The sequence below is a fragment of the Phodopus roborovskii genome, unplaced genomic scaffold (genome assembly GCF_943737965.1).
Source record: "Phodopus roborovskii unplaced genomic scaffold, PHOROB, whole genome shotgun sequence".
Lineage (NCBI taxonomy): Eukaryota > Metazoa > Chordata > Mammalia > Rodentia > Cricetidae > Phodopus > Phodopus roborovskii.
In genome coordinates this window covers 9,304,560-9,322,791 of record NW_026126434.1, presented here as the reverse complement: position 1 = coordinate 9,322,791, position 18,232 = coordinate 9,304,560, and the positions used below count along the sequence as shown (strand labels likewise).

Sequence of the window (18,232 nt, the reverse complement as noted above, 5' to 3'; positions counted from 1 at the left end):
GGCAGCTCATAGCTTACCCCACAGGACAGAGAAGATTATTGTTTTCTGCTCTCAACATCGTTTGCATAAAGCAGCCCCAGCATTGCTATGTGTGTCCAGGTACGTCTATTTTCCCTCCCTTCTCTTGTAGCCATGTTCCTGACAATGTTCATCTCAGGCATCTAGGATCTCCCTGAGACAACAGCATGGTTCATCTTTTCCTTTACAAGCTGGCCCAGCATTTCTGCTCTTTAAATGTTGGCCCCAGCTGCATGTACATGTGTGTATGCAGGCATGAGCATGTATATGTGTGTGTAAGCATGGGTATGTGTGTGTGTAAGCATGTGTATGTGTGCATGGTTGTGCCTGCGTGAGCATGTGTATAGGTGTGCATAAGCATGTGTATGTGAGTATGTGTGTGCATGCTTGTGTGTGGTGTGTGTGTTTGCCCACTATGGCATACCTGTGGAGGTTAGATGACAACCTGCCAAAATCAGTTCTTTATTTTCACTATGTGGGTTCCCAGAATCAAACTGAGGTCATCGGGGTTGGTGGCAAGTGCCTTTACTCACTGAATCATCTCTCCAGCCACAGATGATCCTTTTGAAAGGAGGGGCACCCTGATGGTAAAGAATGAGTATCACTGATCCTGTCTCAGTGTGCCACAGGCCATTTTATCTCTTCAGACTCACCTCTGGGATGTCCTGAAGAACCGAGGCAATCGGTAGAGAGAGGGCTTAGCAGTTAGTGGTTGATACATAGATTTGGTTTTCCAGATAGGTTTTCCCTTTGTAGTGTTGAAGCCTGTTCTGGAACTCCCTCTGTAGACCAGGCTGGCCTCGAACTCTCAGAGATCAGCCTGCCTCTGCCTCCTGAGTGCTTTTGCCCCTTGGCTAGAGTGATTGATGCTCTTGCTGAGAACCAGAGTTTGGTTCCTGCATCTATGCCAGGGGGCTCATAACTACCTATAGTTTCAGCTCCAGGGGAGGGAGCAAGTACACCTCTCCATACATACACAGCTAAAAATAAAATAAATCTTAGAGCTGGAGAGATAGTGCAGCAGATAAGACCACTAACGGCTCTTTCAGAGGACCTGGGTTTGATCCCCAGCACCTACATGGCTGTTTACAAGCATCAATAACTCTAGCCTCAGGGGAGCAGACACTCTTCTGGGCTCTATAGGCACCAAGCATGATGCATGCAGACAAAAACACCCATACATGTAAAACAATAAAGATATTTTTTTAAAAAAAATCTTACAAAAAAAAAGAGGCAAATTTGATTCTCAGACCACGAGAAGGAAACAATAGCTTGTACTCTTTAAAATGCCATTTTGTCTCTCTGTATAGTATAAATGGGCCTGATCAGGCTTTCAGCCTGATGATTTAAACAAAAACAACTGACAACAAAAAACTACACTACCAAAAGCAAAGGGTTCAGAGATGGTTCAGATAAACAGCTCTTAATTTGATCACTGTGTTATAAGTTTAAGCTCACATTCTGTATAAATGGATAAATCTGTTTTAGTGCATAATTTTGTCTCATAACTAATTATATGTTTATGTGTTCGTGTATGTGCAGTGTGTGTGTGTGTGTGTGTGTGTGTGTGTGTGTTTGCAGAGTGTACACAGATACCCATGGAGGCCACAAGAGGTCATATCTCCTAGAGCTGTAATTACAGGTGGTTGTGAGCCACACAATGTGGGTGCTGGGAGCTGAACCCAGGTCCTCTGCAAGAACAACATATGCTCTTTTTAGTCTTAATATTTATTTATTTAATATGTATGCATGTTTTGTCTATATAGACATGCACTATTGTGTGTGCAGTGCCCAAAGAGGCCAGAAGATGGCATTGGATCTCCTGGAACTGGAGTTAAGATGGTTTTGATCTGTCATGTAGGTGCTGGGAATTGAACCCAGGTCCTTTTGGAAGTGCTCTTTATCACTGAGCCATCCCTCCAGATCACCACAACAAAGTCACCACATACAAATACACCACATCACAGGTGTATTATCTTGGTTTGTCAGTATATTTATTTCTGTGTCATCTTTAATAAATACATGATAAAAGTTCCCCTAAAACACTTAATTCAAGCAGGCTACTGGGGCTGGAGAGATGGCTCAGTGTTAAGATGGCCTTCTAGATGACCCAGGTTCAAGTCCCACAGCTCCTGCATGGCTACTCACAACTATCTGTAACTCCAGTCCCAGAGGAATCTAGAACTCTCTTCTGATCTCCAAGGGCACTGTATTCACATACTGGACAGACATACATTCAGGTGGAACACTCCAATGAACAAAATTAAAATAATTTAAAAATGGTGTTACTGATCTGTTCTTAGTAACACTTAGAGAAAGAACAAAGATTTCATGTTTGAGGTAATTACATCAGAGTTTGTCAAGGTTTTTTTTTTGCTTTGTTTTGTTTATCTAAATGTTCTTTAACTAAAGTACCATCAATTTTTCAAGACAGGTGTAAGTGGGTGCTTTGAAGGAAAGTTCCAGAAAAGAGTCTCATTTTCCACTGACAGTGCTGTAGGCTGACTAATTAGAACTTCAATTATTGTGCAGAGCCAAATTATCCTGGGCCATTGGTTACCCTCTTAACAGTCATTACTGCTTTCCTCTATGTGTGACCTTACATCTTCATGACAATTAGGTAAATCCTTCAAAATGTAGAGACAGACCCTAGTTCCTACCAACCCAAGTGTTGAAAGTACATCAGATAGCATCCAGGCTTGGAACTGAGATTTTTCCCAATTTTCTGAGACCCACATACTTCAACATTTCCACCAATGCCTTTGAAAAGTGATTTATTACAACTCTGTTTTGTTACTATAAAAGCTTCACACCATTATGAAATTTGAGGTTACCTGAATTGATATTCTGAGGCCATGGTCACTCATACTTGGTTCCAGAGTAAACTCTTATTCCCTTTAAATCTCACCTTCAGCTCAACAGGGCCAAGAGGGAAGCCCTGATTTCTCTCTCAGACTGCAATGGAGCTGCCCTAATTGCCTTAATCCATTCTAAAATTACTTTAACCATCTGATTAAGAGCACACAAAAGGGACCCTGTGTTCCCCAGAGACAACGTGATATCAAATCTACCCTAAGGGTACTGATAGGAACTTCAGGTTTTAAAGAAGGAAGAATTGGGGTAGGGGTAAGAGATGTGCATATAATAAAACAACCCTGGTCTTTCAAAGGGGTCTCACAAATGAATTATTAAACTGTCAACTGCTGTCATCATTAATGGGGACCAATATGGTTCTGGCAAGATGATGGGTGCCTACATGTGGACGATGGTGGTTTGTCCTGCCAGCCTTTGCTGTCCCAGGAATCCAAAGTATGACAGTGGACTCATCTGTGTGTTTTCAGCTTCAAGGTGTGTCTGTGTGTGTCAGTATGTATCAGTGTGTGTGTCTGTCTGTGTGTGTGTGTGAGTATGTGTGTATCAGTGTGTGTGTCAGTGTGTGTATGTGTGTGTGTTGGGTTCAATAGGCATTCCTGAGTGACTAACATACCTGTCAGGCAGGAATCAAACTCAAAGAGACACAGTGGAAGGTGGAGATGCCAGGCTTTTGTCTTGCTTTGAGTGACCTGTGAGTCCAAATGGGGAGTTAATGCTTTTTAGCAAAAGCTGCCTCAAAGTGCCTGTCACACAGGAGCTTGGCAGCTTATCTAAAAGGGCCTAGCAGAGAAGGAGACTTTTAGAAACGGATGTCCGGGGTCCTATTCTAGAAGGTTCCTTACAATGATCAACTTTATAGACAAAGGAATTGGGCCTCAGATTCATGGTGACCGAGGTCATGGAGCCAGCAAGTGAAACAGGAAGGGCAGTCCCTGATCCTAACACCCACCTGGAGGGGGTCAGGGCCAAGATGAGATGCCAGTCTGCTTTCTCTGGCTCTCTCAGTTCCTGAAGTTCGTGATGAGCAGGCTGCTCAGGCCCTTGTAACACCGACTGTCACAGTGCTCCTGATTCAAAGAAGAGGCTTGGACCCGAGAAACCATCTCATCTCCCCTTCTATCACTGGAGAGTGCAGCTTCTGTCTCTTTCTCTAGAGGGGACTGTACTGGGGAGTTGCTAAGAGCCTGTCTCCATGCTGGACTGCATGCCTCCTCTGTTCTACCAGGAAGGCCAGTGGTGTACACAGTGGCTGGTGTCCCTTGAATGCACTGCTACAGATTGCTGGATGCTGCACTAAGGCCTGCTGCAGACCAGCCCTGGAGGATAGCTGGAGACTCCAGGTCCTGCAAGAGGTTGGCTACCTTGATTGCTGCTGCTTCCACATCTACCTCAAGCCTAGCCGGTATCTTCACTGTGCGAAGCCTTTCTCCAAATCCCATTGAGGAAGCACCGAGTAGCTGACTCTTCCTCCAGTGATTAACTGCTATCGTGACAGAAACAGCCCAGGGATAGGAGTTAGGAGCCATAGCCCAAGTCAAGGCTGGCAGAAGTGACAAATTAGAGCAGTGTGACTAGCAGATGACAAGCCCTAGAAGCCAACCAAGAGCTTCAGGATGAAGTTTCAGACAAATCATTTATGCTCCCTGAATCTGGACAAGAGGTAGAGATGGATACAGGATGGAGAGGAGATGAAGTGATTTATGTCTTTCTGATGAGGACACCAAATGTGTCCATGTCAACTGCACTTTCCTGGGCCAGAGCATGTCGGTATGCCACTAATAACAGAAAAAGAGCTTGCCACTTTGGCCTCCACATCCCCTCAGGGCTGTGGATTCCTGACCCCCCTCCCCCCAACTTCTGCTCCTTAATTCTTGCTCAAAGAACACCTCCTGCCAAGTCCCTTGGTTCTCTTTCAAATTCTTCTAACATTTTTGTTATTTTAAAGGCTTTTGCTTTTGTTTTTCAAGACAGGATTTCTCTATGTAGTTCTGGCTGTCCTGAAACTTGCTCTGTAGACCAGGCTGGCCTCAAACTCGGAGATCCACTTGCTTCTGCCTCCCAAATGCTGGGATTAAAGGTATAACACCACCACTGGGCATTTTAAAGATTTTTTTAAAAGAAGCGTGTGCACACCTGGCATGGGTGTATGTGTGCTTGTGGAGGCCAGAAGATGGAATCTGATCCCCTGGAGCTGGGATTACTGCCAGTTATAAGCAGCATGATGTGGGTGCTAGGAACCAAACTCAGGTCTCCTGGGAAAGTAGCAAGTGCTCTTAACTACTGAGCCGTTATTTCCAGGTTCTTGTTTTTGTTTTGTAACCAGGTCTCAGGTGGCATGGGCTGGCCCCAAACTCTCCATGTAGCCAGGGCTGACCTTGAATTCCTAATCCTTTGCCATGACCTTCCAAGTGCTGGGATTACAGGCATGTGCCACTGTACCCTGCTTCCTTCTACTTTAAAAAATGATCTAATTTTATGTGTGTAGATGTTTTGTGCATGTCTGTGCACCTGCAGAGGCCACAGAACGCAAACAGATACCCTGGAACTGGAGTTATAGATGGTTATAGCTACTATGTGGGTGCTGGGAACTGAACCTGGGTCCTCTGCAAGAGCAGCCAATGCATCTATGTCACATCTTGGCACCTAGAACAATATGGGGTTAACGAGACATTCTGGAGTGGCTTCTGTCTCCTTTGGCCAAACCTGAAGAATGTATGATATGAAGCTTTAGGATCCTCTCATGAAACTAAAGCAAAATTCTGTCAAGTGTCCAGATGTGGTAGTGTATACACTTATAATGCCAGCACTGGAGAGGATTCACAGGGTTAGGTATGGGGCTGACAGAGAGCTTGCCTTTCACACAGGAAACCCTAAGGTCCATCTTTGGCATTGCATAACTAGCTCACATGTGGCAGTATACACCTGCAACTTTAGGATCTTGGAGGTGAAGACAGGAGGATCAGAAATTTAAGGTCACCTTTGGTAAGGTCACTCTAGGCTACATGGGACCCTATCTGCCATGAAAGAAGAGAAGGTTCGAGGCAGGAGGAGGGTCAGGACTTCGAGGCAAGCCCTGGATACATACTGAGCAAAAACCTGAGTCTTTTTAAATTTCTCATGGTCCACTAGTGTATGGAAAGTGGTTGGCCACAAGCTTCTTTTGCAAAGCCTGGTGTCCTAGGTGGGGACTGTAGCCAATGCCTTAACAAACCTTGCAGAGAAAGACCCAAACCAAGAACAAATGCCCTCCCTGATGCTCCTCAAAATATAGAGGGCTTTTCTAGGCTCTGTCTATCGATGGGAGGCTTGGGTAATCAATCATGGGGGCACACAAGTGGGCAGGATTTACAGACATCACTGCCCTGAAGACTTCATCCTGCTGGCCATTAGCACTGTTGACTGATAGTTCTGTGATGCAGTGGGGACCAGCTGAGAGGCAAAATGACAAATACCATTTCTCTGAGCAATTTCCTTCATCTCTGTGACACCCCCCACGGCCTAAAAGGAGGCTAGGAGGAGGAGAGCACAGGGCCCAGGGACATGGCAGTGGTAGTGAATTTCCAGCAGAGTTAATTAGAGTTAATTAGAGGTTTGTGTATCCAGAATGACTTTAGATTCTTGGGAATCCAGGCTGGCCAGAAGTAGGGGGCCAGGCTTCACACCTCAGCATAACAGCAGCTCCTGGTGCCTAGAAACCAAACTAAGTAAGATTAAGGATATAGAGCCTAGCTTCACATCCCACACTCAGCAGATAAACTCAGGTGACCCAGGAGGGATAGGGAATGGTGCCTGGAACAGGCTGCTTCTGGGCCATACTCAAGTTCCTCAGACGGTGCTAGTGAGCCAGATGGGGAAGTAACTAAGCTTCTCCCATCTTCCCAGTACTCTGGGCAGGAAGCCAACAGAAATAGAATAATCCTTGCCTTCTGGGAGAAACACAAAGCTGGCCTCAGTCAATCCTTATACTGAGCTCCAGTCTTTGGAGGGGGTCTATGTATGATGTAGAATTCTAAACCTACTACTGAAGAAACCAGGGCTTGGGACCCAGTCTCCCAGTCAACCTCACCCAAGGTTGGTGGTGTGTATGTGTCCATGTATGTGTGTTCATGCACGAGCATGTAGAGGCCAGAGGTCAACATCAGATGTCTTGATCTATGGTCCCACCTTATGTCTAGAAACAGGGTCTCTCACTGAACCCTGAAGCACACCCATTTAACTAGGCAGGCTGGCCAGTGAGCCTTGGGGTGCCCGTCTCAGCTTACTCAAGTATGTACACCATGTGACAGCTAATGCTGGTTGTCAACTTCACACACCTACGCAGGTGGGCCTGGGTTATTTTCTCCTTGATTCCTGCTTCAGGCTCCTCCCTCCAGCCCTGCCCTGCCTGGTTCATGATGGAATGTCACTTGTAAGCTGAAATAAACCCTTTCCTCCCCAAATTGCTTTTGGTCATGGTGTTTATCACAGCAACAGGAAGCAAACTGGGACAACCACGCATGCACAGCTCTTTAGTGGGTGGTGGGGTCCTAAACTCAGGCTCTCACGTATGCAAGGAAAGCACTTTCCTGAATGAGCCATTTCTCCAGTCCCTATGTACTTTGAGAGGGTCTTGGGTAGCTCATGCTTGCCTCAGACATACTGAGCCATTTCTCAAAGGTTGGGCTTATAGCCACATACCACATGCCTGGCTTTTAAACCTCTCATCTGCCTCAGACTGTTGGGTGGGGCCTCAGGGACATTAAGAACACCATAAACTGCTTTCCAGGCAGGAGGGAGTTACTGAGGCCCGTGGTGGGCAACCCTTCTGAGAGCAGGAAAGGAAACCTGCATTTCTAAGGCTCCGTAAACCTACAACAGTCTGCTACCCACACACATACACAACCTGCTAAAGTATGAGCTAGAAAGGAGGAAAGACAAAGAAAAGCCCCAACTTCTATGTCCTCCTCCTCACCACAGGCTGGTATGATAATCGGGCAACTGGGCATCAAGGAAGATCACTAGCCACATAGCCTTTCCCTCAAGATTCTCTGTACCCAGTTCTGACGCAATCAAGTCCAATCACAATAGTTCTCCTTAGAAATAACAGCTCCAGAGACAGAGAAATGATGAACTCAAATCATTGGTTAACAGCTAGCTATCCTTCCTCCAGACCTGGCCTGCTCTCCCTCCCTCTGGCCAGCCCCAACCCTCCAAGGATCCAGCTTAGATGTTCTTAGGGAGGGCCTCAAAAGCAGGACAATTTCTGTCTCTCTAGTGTCTGCCACTCCCTCCCTTAGAGCTGGTAGCCTCTAACTGGAGGGCTGGAACTGAATGATGGGCTGTCAGAAGCCTAATGCCTATGATGGTGGTGGCAGGGCAGGCTGCAGGGTTGGGGGCATCATGAAACCATGCCTGGGGTCCCAGGAGGCGGTTCAGGGGAGGAAGATACATGTCACAGAGCTCAACTCAGTTACCTTCCAACAGAATGTCAGCTCCCAGGATCAGGCTATTGTCCTTATCCTGAACTCCCCCAGAGGTTGGGGGAGGGCAGTTATAGCATTTCTAGGAGCTGAAATGAGGTTTTGTCTGGGTTTACTTGGTTTTTTTTCCAAGTGGAAAAGACCCTAAGTCTGGGGCAGAATTGTGTTTATTGATGGAAGGTTCTGGTCAGGCTCAGCTCCAGTCTTGCCTGCACACTGGAATCATCTGGAGCATTTTATTTTATTTTATTTATTTATTTATTTATTTATTTGTGTGTGTGTACACATGCACCAATGAATGAATGAGTTTCTATAATTCTCCTGTCTCCAACTTCTATCTCTGCAGATGTGCTGCACAACTGTCTGGCTTTATATGGGCTCTGATGCTTGGAACTCAGGCCCTCACACTTGCCCAGTAAATGCTTTATCCACTGAACCATTTCCTCAGCCTCATCTAGAGAGTTCTAAAATGTCACAGATCAGAATGCCATCACCAAAGGTTCTAATTTAATTGGCATAGGATGTGATCTGGACTTGGACCTATTTAAAAGCTCAATGGATGATGAGAACATACAGCTAGTGTGAGTACCACCTCCTCTCTCCAAGAGGATTCGTAAGAAGTTGCTGTAGATACTCGTGGGGTGTGCCCATCCTGGGATGCTGCCCGCCCTGCTGCCTCCCTGTGTGGGACTGACTGAGCAGGTAGGATGTGCCTCTGGAGACTACCTTATATACTCTTTCCACTCCACTGGAGTTTTCTTTCAAGCACAGTTCTGTGCTTGGACACAGCTTTTCCAGGGCTCTCTGCTCCAGAGGTCGGAGGAAAACTCCTATTCCTGTGCAAAGTGCTGGCAGGAGTGACAGGAGGGAGCTTGGGTTAGAATCCTTGCTCTGTCTGGATGGCATGACCATTTTTTTTGTTCCACAAGGTTATGATGGGGATTAAATGAGAGCACCCTTGAGAAGCTCTTAGAAAAACATGTAAGCATGAACTAGAAAACTGGTTAATACCAGATACTAGGAACCCATGATGCCACAAACCCCACAGGAATGGAGAGATTTGTTTTTCTTTAAGTCTCAGCTCAGTGCCTGGCACAGAGTTAACATACCCTGCCTAGACCCATGTTTGTGACTCCCAACAAGCTGCTTCTGCCCTGGGTAGAAATCCTTGCAACAATGGGCTTAAAGACCTAGACCATCGCACAGTTCCCTAGCACTATAGGCAGAGCCAAAAGTAGGAGGTGTCAGGAGACTGGTGGGTAACTCACTAGTTAACCAAAGATAGCCTTGAATTTCTGATGCTCCTTCTGATGCCCAGTGCTGGGACTACAGGTGGCTGTCACAAATACCTAGTTTACGAGTTGCTAGGGATCAAACCTAGGGCTTTGTACAAGCCAGGCAAGCACTCTATCAAATGAGCCTTGCACAAGGCTCAATTACAGTTTAAACAAGTGTCAAAGAACTTTAAAAATATACCTGTACACTACCAGCAAAGTACCAATGGTATCCTGGATAACTGGAAGTTTTTGTTCATCAAGGCTTTACCACATAGTGGCCATCTTGGATAATGCCATTTGGGCAAAGACTAAGTTTATGAAAGGTATTTTGCCTAGACATGGCCTTGCTAGTCCCTTGTGGGTGGAGCTGCAAATAGGATCTTCTCTCCCCTTGGGCCATAACTTCTTTGTACTAAATGCTGTTTGTTGACTCCAGAGCTGTGCCAGGGTGCTGTGAGGGCTGGGAAATGGTGAGATGACTCAGCAGGTACTCCCTGTACTGTCAGTCCAGTGATCTATTGCTGGCACAACCCCTGCCTGCACCAACTGTTTGATTCCACAAACACAATATAGAGCTTTGCAGATGCTACGTGAGGAGTGGAGCGTGCCTACTGTGCACACAGGCAGCTACCACCTGGGAGGACATACTGTCCTTCCCAGGTCCTGGGATGTTCCTGCACAGCTACCAGGCAGGGCTGAGTCTGGAAAATCAGGGAAATTCCAAACCCCACACCCAGAAAGACAGTTCCATCTCCCCCTAGGCAGGCTTGGAGATGCAGGGACAAGAGGGAAAGGCCGGAGTTTGGTTTTGCCCTTTATATACCAGACTAAGGGTCCCTGCCTGGCCACATCTTTGCCAGGATTGAAAGTGGGGCACCATGACCACTCCCTCTTCTCAAATGCTAAGACACCATCTATAATCCCCTTTGTTTTTCAATGATATGTGTGTTTGGGTATACATGTATACATAAGGGGGCCAGAGGGCACTCTCTTGTGTCGCTCTTTAGGTGCTAATTACCTTAGTTTTAAAAGCAGATCTCTTACTGGCCTGGGGCTCATCAAATATGCCAGGTGTTGTGGAATATTAGTTTAAGATTGTTACATTTATTTATGCTGTGGAACATTTGTTTAAAGACACAAAGCTGTGTTGCATTCTTTTATGTTGCGTTTGTTTAGTTGTTATTTTGCCTGTCTAAAATACCTGATTGGTCTAATAAAGAGCTGAGTTGCCAACAGCTAGGAAGGAGAGAGATAGGCAGGGCTGCCAGGCAGAGAGAATAAATAGGAGAGAGCGAGGAGGATGTCAGGGGTGGTTAGCCATCTAGTCACACAGCCAGCCACAGAGAATAAAGGTTAAAAAAAAAAAAAAAAAGACCAGAGGCAAAATGAACTTAAAAAGAAAAGGGATAAATTAAGTTAGAAAAGCTAGCTAGAAACAAGCCAAGCTAAGGCTGGACAAGTAAGAATAAGTCTCCATGCATTTATTTGAGAGCAGGGTAGCAGAGTAAAAATAAACCAACTGCATCCAGGCTGACTAGTACTGGGGACCTGCCTATCCCCGCTCCCCAATGCTGGGGTTACATGCACACACATCTATCTGACCAACTTGCATGTGTGTGTGTGTGTGTGTGTGTGTGTGTGTGTGTGTGTGTGTGTGTGATGGTCAGAGGACAACATACGGCAGTTGGTTGTCTCCTTCCACCAAGGCACGATCTGGTGAGACCTCATTCAGGTCACCAGGCCCAGCATCAAGTGCCTTTACCCCAGGAGCCAGCTTACCTGCCCATGCCCAGCTTCCTTTTCTCTGTGAGTTTTGGGGATTGAACTCAGGTCCTTCACTCGGCACTTTACTGACTGAGCCTTCTCCCTGGCTTTCAATCCCTTCTGTAAGTGTATTCTATAGCCTAGGATGCATCTGTAAACATCCAAGTTCCCACAGACCCTTTTGACTTGAAGTGCTCTTGGTGGTTTCAGCCATGTGTACTTCCCAAACAGGTGTCTGGGGTAACAGGTGGGGCACATGGTGGGAAGGAGGTTTATTAACTAGGGGATATCATTTACCAGCCAGAACTGAAAGAAACCCTTTAAATATAAATGACATGGGTACCAATAGACTGCCATTCTGTCCTGACTCTAATCTTCAGCTACAGCAAGGTCATTGTGTGACCTTGGACAACTCAATGAGGTTTGGCCCCACTCTAACAGTCCATGTGTGGTGGCTTGAATGACAGATTCCTTCCTGTCAGAGACACACAATGAACTCATTTCATCTATTGTTCTAGTCACCGCAGGAAATGGTGACACCCACACATTGAACAAACCTGAAAAGAAAACCTATACGCCCTTGAATGCCAGCAGCTAGGTTTGGCAATCGATGCCACAGCAACAGCAGGGAGTGGAGTTCTGTCTTGGAGTCCCAGGGCCCTGCCCAGTACAACTGTCACCCACTGACCACACAAGACCTTGCAAAAGGGCCTGGGTTCAACCATTGTCCTGGGTGTGTATTTTCCTCCCAATACCAGGGATTGAATCCTAGGGGCTCATACATGCTAGGAACCTGGTGTTGGTGGCCGAGCCAGCTCTCCAGCTCCTTGTTTTTCTTAAACATTTTTATTCATTTCTTTTATGTGCATGTATAGACCCACACGTTTGTGCGCAGGAGAGTAAGCATGCGGAGATTGGGGGATAACCTGGGAGAGCTGTTCCTCGCCTTCCACTGTGTGAGCCACAGGGATCAAATTCCAGTCCTCAAGCCTGGGTGACAAGAGCTTCTGTCTGCTGAGTCATCTTGTTGGCCCAAATGTCCATAAGTTTAAGAGGGGCTGTAAGGATAAGGATGAGAAAACGGAGTCTCTGTCTTTAGTTCAATGACTTCACAGTGTAAATGGCAAAACCAGGACCCAAACACAGACTTCCAGGTCCCTACTCCACATTCAGCTTCCTTTCCACCACTATTAAGTGACAGGCAGGAAGCTGTGGGCCAGATGATTGAGCACTTTTCTTTCAAGCATGAGGTCCTGGGGACAACCCCTAGAGCCGGCATACTTGTTTTTACTGTTGTTTTTAAAAATACAGCCTCTGCCTCTGCCTCCCGAGTTCTGGGATTAAAGGAATGCGCCACCACTGCCCAGCCTTTAATTTTATTTATTTATTGGTTTTTCAAGACAGGATTTCTCTGTATGGCTTTGGAGCCTGTCCTGGAACTTGCTCTATAGACCAGGCTGGCCTCAAATTCACGGAGATCTGCCTGCCTCTGCCTCCTGAGTGCTGGGATTAAAGGCGTATGCCACCAACACCCGGCTTTATACTTATTTTTATTACATCTCTCAGGGTATTTTGCCTACACACTTGTCTGTGCGACACCTGCATGCAATGCCTGTGAAGGTCAGAAGGGGGCATCAGTTTCCTGGAACCGGACTTGAAGTTTGTGAGCTGTCACGTGGATGCTGAGAATCAAACCTGGGCGCTCTGGGAGAACAGCTAGTGCTCTCCCACTGAGCCTTCTCTCTAGTGCGACCCCTCTACACACTAATCCCAGTGTTGGGGAGGTAGAGACAGCCAGACTAGCCTACTTCCAGAGTACTGAGAGACCTTGCTTCAAAAACAGGTGGAATGAGGGCTGGGAAAAGCTGAGATGACTCAGTAGGTGCTGTATGAAACATCATAATCAAATCAACCTGGGAGGGAAGGGTGTATTTGCCTCACACTTCCACATCACTGTTCACCATCAAAGGAAGCCAGGACAGAAACACAAACAGGGCAGGAACCCAGAGGCAGGAACTGATGCAGAGGCCATGGAGGGGTGCTGCTACCTGGCTTGTTCTCCATGGCTTGTGTGGCCTGCTTTCTTATAGAACCCAAGACCACCTGCCCAGGGGTAGACACACTCACAGTGGGCTGTATCCTTCTACATCAATCACTAATTGAGAAAATGCCTAACAAGTTTGACTACGTCCAGATCTTATGAAGGCAATTTCTCAATTAAGGTTCCTTCCTCTTCGGTGACTCTAGCTTGTATCAAGTTGACATAAAAACCAGCTGGCACCGCAGGTGAAGGAACTTGCAGTTCTGAGGGACTGAATTCTTAATTCAGGTCTCACACACCAGGCAAACATTCTGCCACTAAACTGTAGCCCAGTTTTTGTTTGTTAAATTATTTTTGTGCGTGTGAGGGAATGGAGACAGGGTCTCCTGTAGTTCAAGGTGGCCTGGAATTCATCATGTAGCTGAGGCTGGCCTTGAACTCCTGATCTAATGTCTACCTACCAAGTGCTGGAATTATAGGCATGCCATCGTGCCTAGCTATTTATCAAGTCTTCAACAGCATGGATTTGCCTATGATCCTTTGCTCTCTGGAACAACGTGGGTGCAAAACAACAAGAGAATTGAGGGTCTTGGAAAGCCAAATTCTCACTTAACTTGGAGCCTCCTGCTTAACAAAATGAAGTTGTTGAAACATGTGATTTCCTCCTCACCCCCACATGTTCCAGCACTGAACTGCCAGGCAGGAGCAAACACTCACCAAGTGAGGATGTGTTTCTGCTGTGCTTGCTCCCTCCGATCCGAGACCCACAAGTAGGTTCCTGATATGGGAAAGCTGACTCTTCCTCATGGAACTGGTACCCTGTCACAGGCCCACATCTGTTCAGTCAGACTGAGCACTTCACCTCCTCAGAAGCCCTCTATGGGGCATTCTGGGAGTCCCTTCCCTAAAAGTACATGGACAGCCACCTGCTTCTACAGAGTTCTCTCCACTCTGGGCCCTAGCATATCCACCCTCTCCTGGTGGCTATGTCCTTTCCAGCAGGGTAGCTGGTATTTGTCCATACTAACATCTGCAAGTCCCACTATCAGGACAAGTAGCTCATGCCTCTCAGGAGACTTTATTCCCTCAAGCAGTTTTGTTTATAAATACTAACACAGAGACTCAGTCCTCCCGACCTGTATATTCTTCACTCAACAAGTCAACTGGTCACAAGCCAAAATAGTGAGGAAAAGGACCATGTTTGTATCGTACACATGCAGAATTTTCTTGTCATTATTCCCTACACAATGTGCTGTGACAGCCATTCACTCAGCATTTACACTCACTTAGGTATTACAATGAACGTTGACTCGGAATGCATTGGAGGCCATGTGTAGGTTGTACTAAGGCTTTCCACTCTGGGCAAGGGATTTGATCATCTCTGTAGGGCTGGTAACCTCAAGTGTCCTGGCACCTGTCCACTATGGATTCCAAGAGGCAACTACCACTTTTTGGTTTGGAAAACAGAGGAACCATATCATACCCCAGAAACTTTTAGGTGATTATTATTTGGACAAATACTCTTTTCTTTGGTTGGTTTTGTTTTTTAAGACAGGGTTTCTCTGTGTAACACCCCTGGCTGTCCTGGACCTCATTTTGTAGACTAGGCTGGTCTCAAACTCAGAAATTTACCCGCTTCTGCCTCTCAAGTGCTAGGATTAAAGCCGTGCACCAACATGCCTGGCACTGAACAAATACTCCTAAGCCACAAACACCCCCCCCCCAAGAACTAACAGCCTTGTTCCCCAAAATCAAAAAGCTTGCCATCAATATGGGAGGCACCAAGGGATGGGGAGGGAGGCTCCTCCATCTGCTCCCCTTCCTGTCTGTCTGAAGCAGATGCTTAGACCCTGGAGAATCTGGCCACTGGCAAAGAGGGCACTAAGACATGAGAGGTCCTCTGCATTAAAAACACAGACCAGAGCGAGTTAGAGGACAACAGAGGGCAAGGCTGTACGCTACAGCTGGGAACATGGACTGGACAGCAGGGACTGGTGGCTAGGTTGGCTGAGAACAGAGGTTCACTTCTTTGTAGAACAACTTACTGAAGTATCTTTGGGTAGTTTATTATTAGTAGTAATTCTTAAAAATTTGATTCAATAGTATTATGTGTATGTGTGCCAAGAGGCCAAAGGACAACTTTTTGTTGTTTTGTTTGTTTTCAGACAGGGTCTCTTTACATAGCCCTGGCTGTCCTAGAACTTACTATGTACATCAGTCTGGCTTTGAACCCACCTGTCTCTGCCTCCCAAATGCTGAAGCTAAAGGCATGTGCCACTATGCTCAGCTTCAAGGGAAATTTTGTCAAGTTGGTCCTCTCCTTCTACTTACATGTGGGTTCCCAGTATTAAACTCAGGTGGCCAGGTTCTTACCAGCTTGGTTGACAAGCACATTATATCTTGACAGCCTTGGTAGTTTTTATTATGACCATGCTAAGAAACAATTTTTCACCATGACCCTAAATAAACACACAGTAAAACTAAAATTAAAAGTCACAAAGTAACAACTTACCATGCTTCATGCAAAGTACCCTGATATTTTATACTCTATTAAAAAATTGCTGGTTTCAACCCACTAATTTGCCATTACAGCTCCCTGGTGGATCACAGCCTGCAACTGAAATAATCAACCTGACTTGGTCCCGGGACTTTACAGGCATTTTGAGGCTTCCAAATCCCTACTCTGTGTTGTAGTTGTGCTTTCTAGCCAGCGAATTGCGGATGTTACATGCAGTGCCCATGGGGTAGCAGGGCAGGCGGCTACAACAGAGGGAGAGCACAGAGAAACAGAGTCATAGACCAGAGACTGCTGCACAGGCAGTGCAGTCACATGCTGATAGCCATGCCACCTGAGGACATTCAGGATAGGTGGCACCCCACTCTGGGCCTCAGAAAGCAAACGGAAGTACCCCTATTCCTCCCAATTGGCATGCCCTGCAGAGGGCCCAGGACATTTTCTCTCCATGAAATGGATCCCATACACTTTCCCTCTCACCCCAGAACAGCCCGAAATGTGGAGTAGAATCAGATGACACCACTAGCTGGAAAAACAGGGTAGGTCAGTCTTCCAGGGCCCAGATAGGTGGCCCTTCTGGGATGGGAATGGAGGTATCCCTCCAAAAACTTACAGTTGGTTCAGGGCTCACTCTGCTTGCTGGGTAACAGCTTTACAGTAACTCAGAAATAGCTTTGAGATGCCTGAGTTACTGTAAACTATGTTAAACCAGGCTGGTCTCGAACTCAAAAGATCTGCCTGCCTATGCCTCCCAAGCACTAGGATTAAAGATGTGCACCACCGTGCCAGGCATGAGAGAACCAACTACTGCAAATTGTTCCCTGATCTCTTCATATGCACTGGGGCTCATGGCTCAACCCCCATAAAATAAATAAGTAAACAAATTAATAAAAATCCATGGCAAAAGGTTTTTTTTTTTTTTTAAAGACATTTCTCATAAAAATTTGGCTTTACTTTTTCCAGCACCATTTTCAAGTTCTAAAAGGGAGTAAGTCACTTTGAAGACATCTCAAGCTCTGACTACAATTATGGACCTATGGGAGATGAGCTGGAGCTCGTAAGCAGCACAAAGCTCTTTCACACTGAAGGACTCGTCCTTGTGCTCACCAGCAACAGCCCCCCTCCTACCCCAGGGCTTGTCTCTCTCCAGAAGGGCTATGAAGGATGCAGTGTGGCCTTCCCACTGATTTGGAAATGGACCAGGGAGCAGTAGAATTGGGGCAACTCAGCAGGGTACGATGGCTGCCTCAGTCCATTTCCTCTCTCCAGATGAGAACAATCAACTCGCCTGCAATCTGATGGCTACCTGAGGTTAACAGGGCACCTCTAGAACAGCTGCTGTTTGGGGGACAACCGGGGGTCTTTGCTGGATAGAGATCACTCCCTCTCCATCCTGGCATCTCTATTCCCCACAATGGCCTCTGACTAGGGCTTAAACTGACTAGGAAACAGCCTAGGCACCGAGGTCACTTTTACCTGGTCAAGTGTGCAATAGGAACTTGGATAAAAGCTAGGAAGACCTCTTTGAGCCTCAGTTTCTCCATGTGTCAATCAAGGATAGGTTTCATGGACTTGCTAAGCCATAAGCACATGTGACAGGTTATTACTGTCACTCCATAGAAAGGTATGCTGCAGTGAGCCAAAGTGGCCTGTCCTTGCTGTGGCACCGCTCTGCGGAGGGACATTGTCAACACTGAGGGAAAGGAATAATGGAAGTGTCTGGATCCCTGGTCTTGCCTGACTTGGTGACAGTCACAATAAGGGCTGCAGTCAGCACAGATGTTTAGTCTGATTCCAAGCTTGGAAGAGAGACCCTTTTTTTCTCATCTCTGACCACCTTCTGGGGTAACATCCAAGTGGCTACTGACCACATATCACTTTCATCCAGAGAGCTGGCCCACCTGCTCAGCTCTGGCCTTGGCACTGACCTGGGGAGCCCTTGCCTGATGGCTAGCTGACTTGGATCGGCTGCAGGCAGAGGAAGTACGGAGCCAGTGAAAGGCAGCGGAGAAGGCAGAGCTGGGAATATGAGACAGAGCTCAGCACAGCTTGGGTGACATGGGTGGCACAGAAGGGAGACCTTGAAGTGAGAGGACACCCTGGGTGAGCTTTCTGCTTAGAGATGGCACAGTGGACCAAGTGAGGAATGAGCCAAGTCAGGCCAGACTGTTCAGGGATCCCAGGCTTTGGGAGTGCCCGTGGCCAAAGGCTTCTCTGAGACCAGCTGGGGAGACACAGGGCTGAGGTTCTTGTGCAGTCTCTCCATGCAATCTCATGCTCTCTT

General features: G+C 46.7%; 1 protein-coding gene across 2 annotated transcripts in view; it reads right to left on the bottom strand.

The window, feature by feature from the left end:
• Nucleotides 1-18,232, bottom strand: part of Lrrc20 (leucine rich repeat containing 20) — a 92,968-nt gene that overhangs the window by 6,310 nt on the left and 68,426 nt on the right. The gene's annotated exons all lie outside the window — the stretch shown is intronic.